The sequence below is a fragment of the Vombatus ursinus genome, unplaced genomic scaffold (assembly GCF_900497805.2).
Source record: "Vombatus ursinus unplaced genomic scaffold, bare-nosed wombat genome assembly UNPS02001800.1, whole genome shotgun sequence".
Lineage (NCBI taxonomy): Eukaryota > Metazoa > Chordata > Mammalia > Diprotodontia > Vombatidae > Vombatus > Vombatus ursinus.
The window spans coordinates 13,653-21,440 of record NW_020941578.1 but is presented as its reverse complement, the minus strand read 5'-3'; the positions used below and the strand labels follow the sequence as shown (position 1 = coordinate 21,440).

At 38.6% G+C, this 7,788-nt stretch overlaps 1 long non-coding RNA gene across 2 annotated transcripts; it reads right to left on the bottom strand.

Annotated features, from left to right (window-relative positions):
* Positions 1–318: 318 nt before the first annotated feature.
* On the bottom strand, positions 319–6,416 carry LOC114048134. Of its 2 annotated transcripts, XR_003569703.1 has the most exons (3): positions 6,398–6,416; positions 1,013–1,258; positions 319–634 (listed from the first exon to the last, which is right to left on the bottom strand). It is a non-coding gene; the product is annotated as an uncharacterized LOC114048134 (long non-coding RNA). The 2 variants fall into 2 exon arrangements; XR_003569702.1 differs by lacking the exon at positions 6,398–6,416 and having other exon boundaries at positions 1,013–1,296.
* Between the last annotated feature and the right edge of the window lie 1,372 nt (positions 6,417–7,788).

Below are 7,788 nucleotides of genomic sequence, written 5' to 3'. Positions count from 1 at the left end.
GAGTTGCCAAGAGTTACCCAGGGAATCACAAGCCAGTGTTGTCAGGACCAGGACTGTCACCCTGGTATTTTCAGGCTTGAGGCCAGTGTAAAAAAGTAATGGGTAAAAATCTAGTGCTCTGAAAATGACTGTTATCCTAATGTTGTCTTTTAAAACACAAAACGTTTGGGGGCAGCTAGGTGGTGCAGTGGATAGAGCACTGGCCCTGAATTCAGGAGGACCTGAGTTCAAATCTTGCCTCAGACACATAACACTTACTAGCTGTGTGACCCAGGGCAAGTCACTTAACCCCATTGCCTACCCAAAAAAACAGAAAACTTTTGATTTTATAAACAGTTTATTATTATACAAAAATGTCAGTAACATTCAGCATTGGAGAAGGAGTTTGATCTTGGTAAATTCTTCACATGTTAATTGCTCTGCACCTCCTAGGAAAGTTTTCTATTTGTTCCCTGGAGAAACAATTTGTTGGTCTCGGTCTTTAGCCAAAAATTCTTTATATTGGAGAAACTTCGGGATGTGGAGTGTCCTTTGTGAAATCTTCTGGTGTGGAGTATCTCTTTATCCTCACTGCAGAAATCTTGGAATCTATTTGTCCTTTTCAAATTTTCATGGCTTGAGATTCCAGCTGAACCTTACCAAGAAATTATTAGTAAGCCCTGTGTTCTTTGAGTGTTGTAGGGGTGTTCTTTCACTAGTTTTTTTTTCTTTTTACCTTTTCTTTTTACCTTAATAGACATCTACTTACTAATCAAATTAAACTCTGATTAGAGTGACTTCACTTCACACATCCCAATACATTCTCATTCACTTTCTTTCAATGCTTTCATCACTAAACCAAACACACAGGAGTTGGAGAAAGAGAGTCCCCAATTTTTCTCTAGCACAAAGAAGCCAGTTATGTACCAATAAGAATGCAGAAAAATTGAGATTTGAGGTGATCGCAAGAGAGATTAGAACGCCTTGACCTGTATTGCAACCCCAATCAATAAGCCAAATATTTCCTGCTTACCAAATTGCCTTCCCTCTTTGAGCCAGAAGATGTTCTGACCGATTACTCCTTCTTGCTGAAGCCTCTACTAGGTTCAGATTCACTGATCCTGCTGCTGCTGCTGCTGTTTGTTAACTCCAGCTCAGTGTGGCTCTTGGCTATTTATACCCTTTCCCCCAAGCCTCATCGAGTGCTGAACAGACAGGTCTCTGTGACATTTCATTGTGAGGTGTCCATTGTGACACATGCTCTTAGTAGTCCTGACCCCTGCATCATAGAGGACAAAATGAAATTTGACCTTATTAGGGTCCGATGCAGTGTCCCCATACCTTATTAGGCAGACTGTGGAGACTTCAGACCAAACTAGTGAACTAGACTTCACCTATCCAGATGGCAAATTCACTGATTCTTAATAAAATTCAAGAATATTTGTTCAAGGGATTTGTGACTGTGAATGTGTATGTGTTGAGGTAGCAGGGGCAGGGGCAGGGAGGAGGGGAACAGGAAGACTGCGACTGAGACTGAGATACAGAGAGAGACAGACTTAGAGAAAGACAGATGAAACCATTTTGATGTTCATTTAAAACCAACATGACTTAGATCAAGAAGAATAGTCATGCCTAGACTAACCTCCTTTCCATTTTTAAGAGTGCATCTAAATAGACTATAGATCAGAGAAATGCCATAGACATAGATAGTATCCTGAGATTTGATAAAAAGTATTTAATAATGTTTGATAAAGTGTCTTATATGACTCATCTTTGTGAATGATAGAAAGAAATGGACTAGATTGACAGGTGGATGTGGAATGGATAGAATGACTAGAATAATTATTTGTGGATCTATGTCCACAAATGGAGGTATCTTAGCAAAATGTCCCATGGATCATGTCCTTGGCCACCTATGTGCTTGTTCAACATTTTAATCAATAATTTGTCTAAAGAAGGTCTAATATGGCAGACATCAAATTTTCAGGTTAAATGCATCTAATACGTTGGATGCTAGAATTTAAAAAAAAAACCTTGATAGGCTAAGATGATGGGCTAAATCAATTAAGACAGAATTACTATTTAATATGAATAAATGAACTGTACAAGTATGAGATAAGGAAAAGCTATACATGTTTTTGTGAAAAAGCTATAGTTTTTTAGTGGAGACTGGTCAACTTTAAAAATGTGATGGATTTTAAGCTTCAAAAGATATATACAGTCTACAATAGGGAAAAGTGATTTTTCATGATACCCTGCCTTGGTCCTACCATATCTAATGTATTATACTAAGTCAGTGACACCTAACTGAACAAGAATGGTGAAGTGAACTAGATGTGGATGCAATGGCATGATAGCTGCAGGGCAAGTCAAAAGAAGCTAACTTAGGTGGGGTTTATAGAACCTGAGTTCAAATCCTCATTCTGACATTTACCACCTGTGTGACATCATGGCAAAGTCACTTAAATTCTCCAGGCCTGAGTTTCCTCACATAAAAAATGAGGGGGTAAACCTAAATATTTATAAAATCCTATCCCATTTCTGTATCAAAGATCCTATTAGCATCCTATGTCTTTTTGAAATGCTTTCATGTTGAGTACACTTGTTCTGCCATGGCCCCAGACAGAAACACCAGGGCTACGGCAGAGTCAGATTTTAGACTTGATATAAACAAATACTATTCCAAAGTGCTATGGACTTTTTGGGAGATAGTGGGTTCCTACTGGAGGTGTTCCCCATGGAATATGGATGAGTACAAGGGTGTTGCAGAAGGGATAACTTGGCTCAGGTTTGTGGCATATTATATGATCTCGGCGGGGTGGGGGGGGGGGGCAGCTAGGTGGCATAGCAGATAGAGCACCAGGCCTGGAGTCAAGAAGACCAGAGTTCAAATCTGGCTTCAGATACTTACTAGCTAGTGTGACCCTGGGCAAGTCACTTAACCCTGTTTGCCTCAGTTTTCTCGTCTGTAAAGTGAGCTGAAGAAAGAAACGGCAAACCACTGCAGTATCTTTGCCCAGAAAACCCCAAAGGAGGTCACAAAGAGTTGGACATGACTGAAGACAACTGAATATGACCTCTGAGGTCCTATGGAAATCTAAGGTACTGGAATTCTATAATTCTCTAATTCTGAAACCCTTCAAATAACTGGCATGAAGGTGAACTAAGAAAGGCAAATCTGGGAGCCAGGAAGAAATAAAATCAGTGTATCCAGACTATAAGTTCCCTGGGGACAAGAGCTATTGCATTTTTGTCTTGGTGTCCCCAGGATCTGACATATAAGTGCTTAACAAATGTTTGTCTCTTTAAGAGACAATTAGCATTCAAATTCAAATTCAAACTAGAATTCAAAAATCTTCCTGCTTTGATGTCTCAGACAATAGGGAGAAAAGCCTTTGCAGCAGTGATAGTGATAGAACTGTATTCTTTCTTCTTTTTGGAAAACCATGGATTCTAAGGGGTGGTGACCCAGAGGGAGAGGATTCCTAGGCAGAGGAAAAAGCCATAAGGCATAAAGACAAGAGTTAGCTGGAGGGTGATGTACGAAGAATAGCAAGTAGATCAGTATTGGTTCTGTATAGCGAGGGAGATAAATAAGCAGACCCATCCATGTCACATGGCAGAACTATGAATCCATGTCTGCCTGAGAGATTGTCAGGGTACCATCCAGCTCTGCAGTCTTTGGAGTCTACAGATTTAAACCTGAGAATAGGAGAAATATAGGCTTACTAAAGTGTATGGTTTACTTCCTGAGAATTCTCATACTTTGACTTCTCTATATTAGTTTGATTAAATTCAATTGAACAAATGGGGGGATTATTAAAAAAAGGGAACCACAGAACTCATTATGAGTCAACAATGTGTGTTATGTGGCAACCAAGGTTGCTAACATTATCATAGTCTGCCTTAATAAGCAGCACTTAGCACAGTGTCTGGCACGTGATTGTTGTTGTTCAATCGTTTTTTCGGTCATGTCTGATTCCTTGTGACCTCATTAGGAGTTTTCTTGGCAGAGATACTGGAATGGTTTGCCATTTCCTTTTCCAGCTCATTTTACAGATGGGGAAACTGAGGCAAACAGAGGTTTAAGGGAATTGTTCTGCTGTATTTGACTGATTCAGCTATGGCTATAGTGGTAGGTTCTGAACATCATGATTTAAGAAAGACACTGAGAAGCAGACGAGTATCCAGAGGAAGGTAGCCAAGATGCTGAAGGGCCTTGGGTCAATGTGATATGTGAAGATCAGTTGAAATGACTGAGGGAATTTAATCTGGAGACAAAAAATACTTGGGGGTAGGGGAGGAAGGAGCAAGAAGATAGTGACTTCAAGTCTTTGAAAGGCTACTATATAGAAGAGAGGATTAAACTTGTTCTGCTTTGCCCCAGATGGTAGAACTAGAAACAATGGATGGGAATTACCAAGATGTAGATCTTTGTTCCATGGAAAGAAAAAAATTCCCTCAATGAAAGCAACCAAATGATCCTTTCTTGGAAGGGAGTGGGAAGACCTTTTTCCAAGTCTTTAAATAAAGACATCTTGTCTGTTATGTTGTAAAGGGGACTCTTTGAGACATAAGCTGGACAAAATGGTCTTTGAGTTCCCTTCCAACTCTGAAATTCTATGATTCTATACAAGTTTTATTGAGTGACTATTATGGAAAGGGTTTTCTGTGCTATGTATGAGGGGCTGTAAGGATAAAAATGGTCAACTATTCTTGCCCTCAAGGATTTTATCAGTGTAAAGTAGTAGGAAGAACGAGGTATGTACACAACTATAGAGTAATATAAGCAAGAGATTACAAGAGCATTTTAGAAAGAAGACTATACTAGCAAACTTTGATCCTTGAGTGAGGAACCTTGATAGAAGAAAAGATTTTAGAAGAGAGGGGATCAATTTAAGGAATTGGGGGTATGTGGATGAGCAAAAACAGTCCTACAGGATGGACATTTCAAGCTCAAGGAATGAAAAACCCCCATCTAAAGTAGGGACAGGGCAGGCTGGTAAATAAGACATCAAAATGTTTGATACCTATGCTCAGAAGTGACACCCCAGAATCATAAAATGTTCTAGCATAAAATATGGCCCCTTCTTTCCTCCCACCACAATCCGCTAGTAATGCCAGACTGCACAAAGTTTGTAATTTAGCACATCTCTTCACTACACTGAAATTATATAGGTCAAATACTCTCCTGACTAAGTTATATGGCTATCTCAAATACAGTACAGACTCTGCTGAAGCATGCCTTCTGAGAAGGCTACATGCATTTGGGAGCCCCAAATAATTCTACAGCTGGAGAACCTAGAATGAGAGATTCCTTCCAGGAGTAAAGGTCATTTTTAATGAAATGGCCAGTAGTAGTTCCGATCACCACAATGGGAGGTTTCTTTACCCTCTGGAGCTTTCTTGGAACAAGTATTACGAACATATAAATTAAACATAAGTTCATTCAGTAATTCTAGGAAATCATGGCTGTTTATACCAGAAATCTGTATTGGAAAATTACTTTGAATCAGAATTAAAAAAAAAACCTTCAAACTAGCCTTACATCTAAAAGGAAAAAAAAATAGATACCTACCTATAAAGATAATATAGAAAGACCTTGATTAATGTTGAATTCTGAAATAATTATATCTAACTACATCTAGTATAGATAAGGTAATTGATATGAAAGGAGGAAATGTTGAGAAACTACACTGATCTGAATAAAAAGCATTTGGCTAAAGCCCAAATAGCTCATTTCCAGTAGAACATGCCCATAAAAGTTGAAATCTTACAAGCAAAGGTTAGGGGTTGAATGGGTCTAACATTTATTGTGTTAGGCCAGGAGCAGGGAACCTGCAGCCTCAAGGCCACATGTAGCCTTCTGGGTCCTTGGGTGTGGTCTTTCAACTGAGTCCAATATTTATAGAGGGTGGTGACAAAGAACTAAAGTTTGTTTCCTAAATCAGTAGAATGTAACTTCCTTGAGTGCAAGACAGTTTTGCATTTGCCTTTTATTTCCCCAGAACCTGGCATATTTCCTAGCACATTAACAGGTACTTAACATAATAGCTACTGAATTTAATTGAATAGATGAGAATCCACTTGTTTTCAGCAGATTAATCTTGTAGTGCAGTAAAACAGAGAGACTGCTTAACAAGTACACAGCTGTGTGATCCAGTGCAAATCATTTAACCTTTTCTCACCTCAGTTTTTTTTTAATTCTTTTTTTTTTTTTTTTTTTTTTTTTGTCTAGGCAATGGCGTTAAGTGACTTGCCCAGGCTCACACAGCTAGTAAGAGTTATGTGTCTGAGGCTGGATTTGAACTCAGGCCCTCCTGAATTCAGGGCTGGTGCTCTATCCATTGCACCACCTAGCTGCCCCACCACCTCAGTTTCTTTATTTATAAAATGAAGGGATAATAATAGTACCTACCTCTGAGGGTTATTGAGACAGTAAAGTAAGATGACATCTGTAAAGAGCTTTGCAAATTTTATAGTGTTCTGCAAAACTTATTATTATTATTATTATTATTATGACTATTATACTAATCCAGGCATGAGGTAATAGAAGCCTTAAGTGCCACATAAAGTTAAACTGAGGCATGCTTCTCCAAGCAAGAAATCATTTTATTAACAAAGGCATGCTACCTACCAATAAAACAATTAATGGCTGACTCAGTTTCCAACCAAAGACCTCAAACAAAAGAATAGCTACCCTTTTATATGCATTTGGGGAGTACAGAACAAAGAATGGAACAAGGTAGGTGACACCCCGGGGCTGAGGGAAACAGGATTGGTTACATAACTGAAGTGTAGGAAACAATATGATTGGTTAGAAGTTTGGAATGGGGAATAGCAATAACCCCCCTCCTTAAATGTGACCTCAAAGGCTTCTAGTCTACCATGATAGGAATCCACAATCCCCTCTCATTTAGCCTTGTTTGAAGAATTATGGAAAGAGAAGTCCCACTGCTTCCTGGGAAGCTCATTTCACTTTTACAGAGTTTTAGTGGTTAGAAAATGTTTCCATACATGGGACCCAAGTTTGCCTCTGCCACCTCCACCTATATAACTCCTGGATCTGCCCTCCAGGGCCAAGTAAAACAAGTCTGTACCCCTTTTATATCACAATCCTTCAAGACAACCCTGAAGTTTTGAGTGAGTTGTTGAAAAATGGTGAAATCTTATTTCCCCCCAGACAAAACAAAATTAGGAAAGAGGAAACTGGTTTTAGGTAGGAAAAATATGTTTTGGTTTGTTTTGTTTTGTAATCTGCTTCCTAAACTTTTTTTTAAAAAATTATTTATTTATTTTTAGTTTTTAACATTCACTTCCATAAGCTTTTGAGTTTTAAATTTTCTCCCCTCCCCACTTGCCTCCCCAAGACAGTGTGCAATCTGATATAGGCTCTACATACATATTCATATTAAACACATTTGCATGTTAATCATGTTGTAAAGAAGAATTAAAACCAGTGGAAGGAAACCACCAGAAAGAAGAAACAAAAAAGAAAAAGAGAGAGAGAGCAAATAGTATATTTTGATCTGCATTCATAATCCATAGATCTTTTCCTGGATATGGATAGCATTTTTCATCATGAGCCTTTTGGAGTTGTCTTTGATCCTTGCATTACTGAGAAGAGCTAAGTTTATCAAAGTTAATCATCGCACAATGTTGCTGTTACTGTGTACAATGTTCTCCTGGTTCTGCTCACTTCACTCAGCATCGGTTCATGTAAGTTTAGATTTTTCTGAAATCTGCCTGCTCATCGTTTCTTATAGCACAATAGTATTCCATTACATTCATACACCACAACTTGTTCAG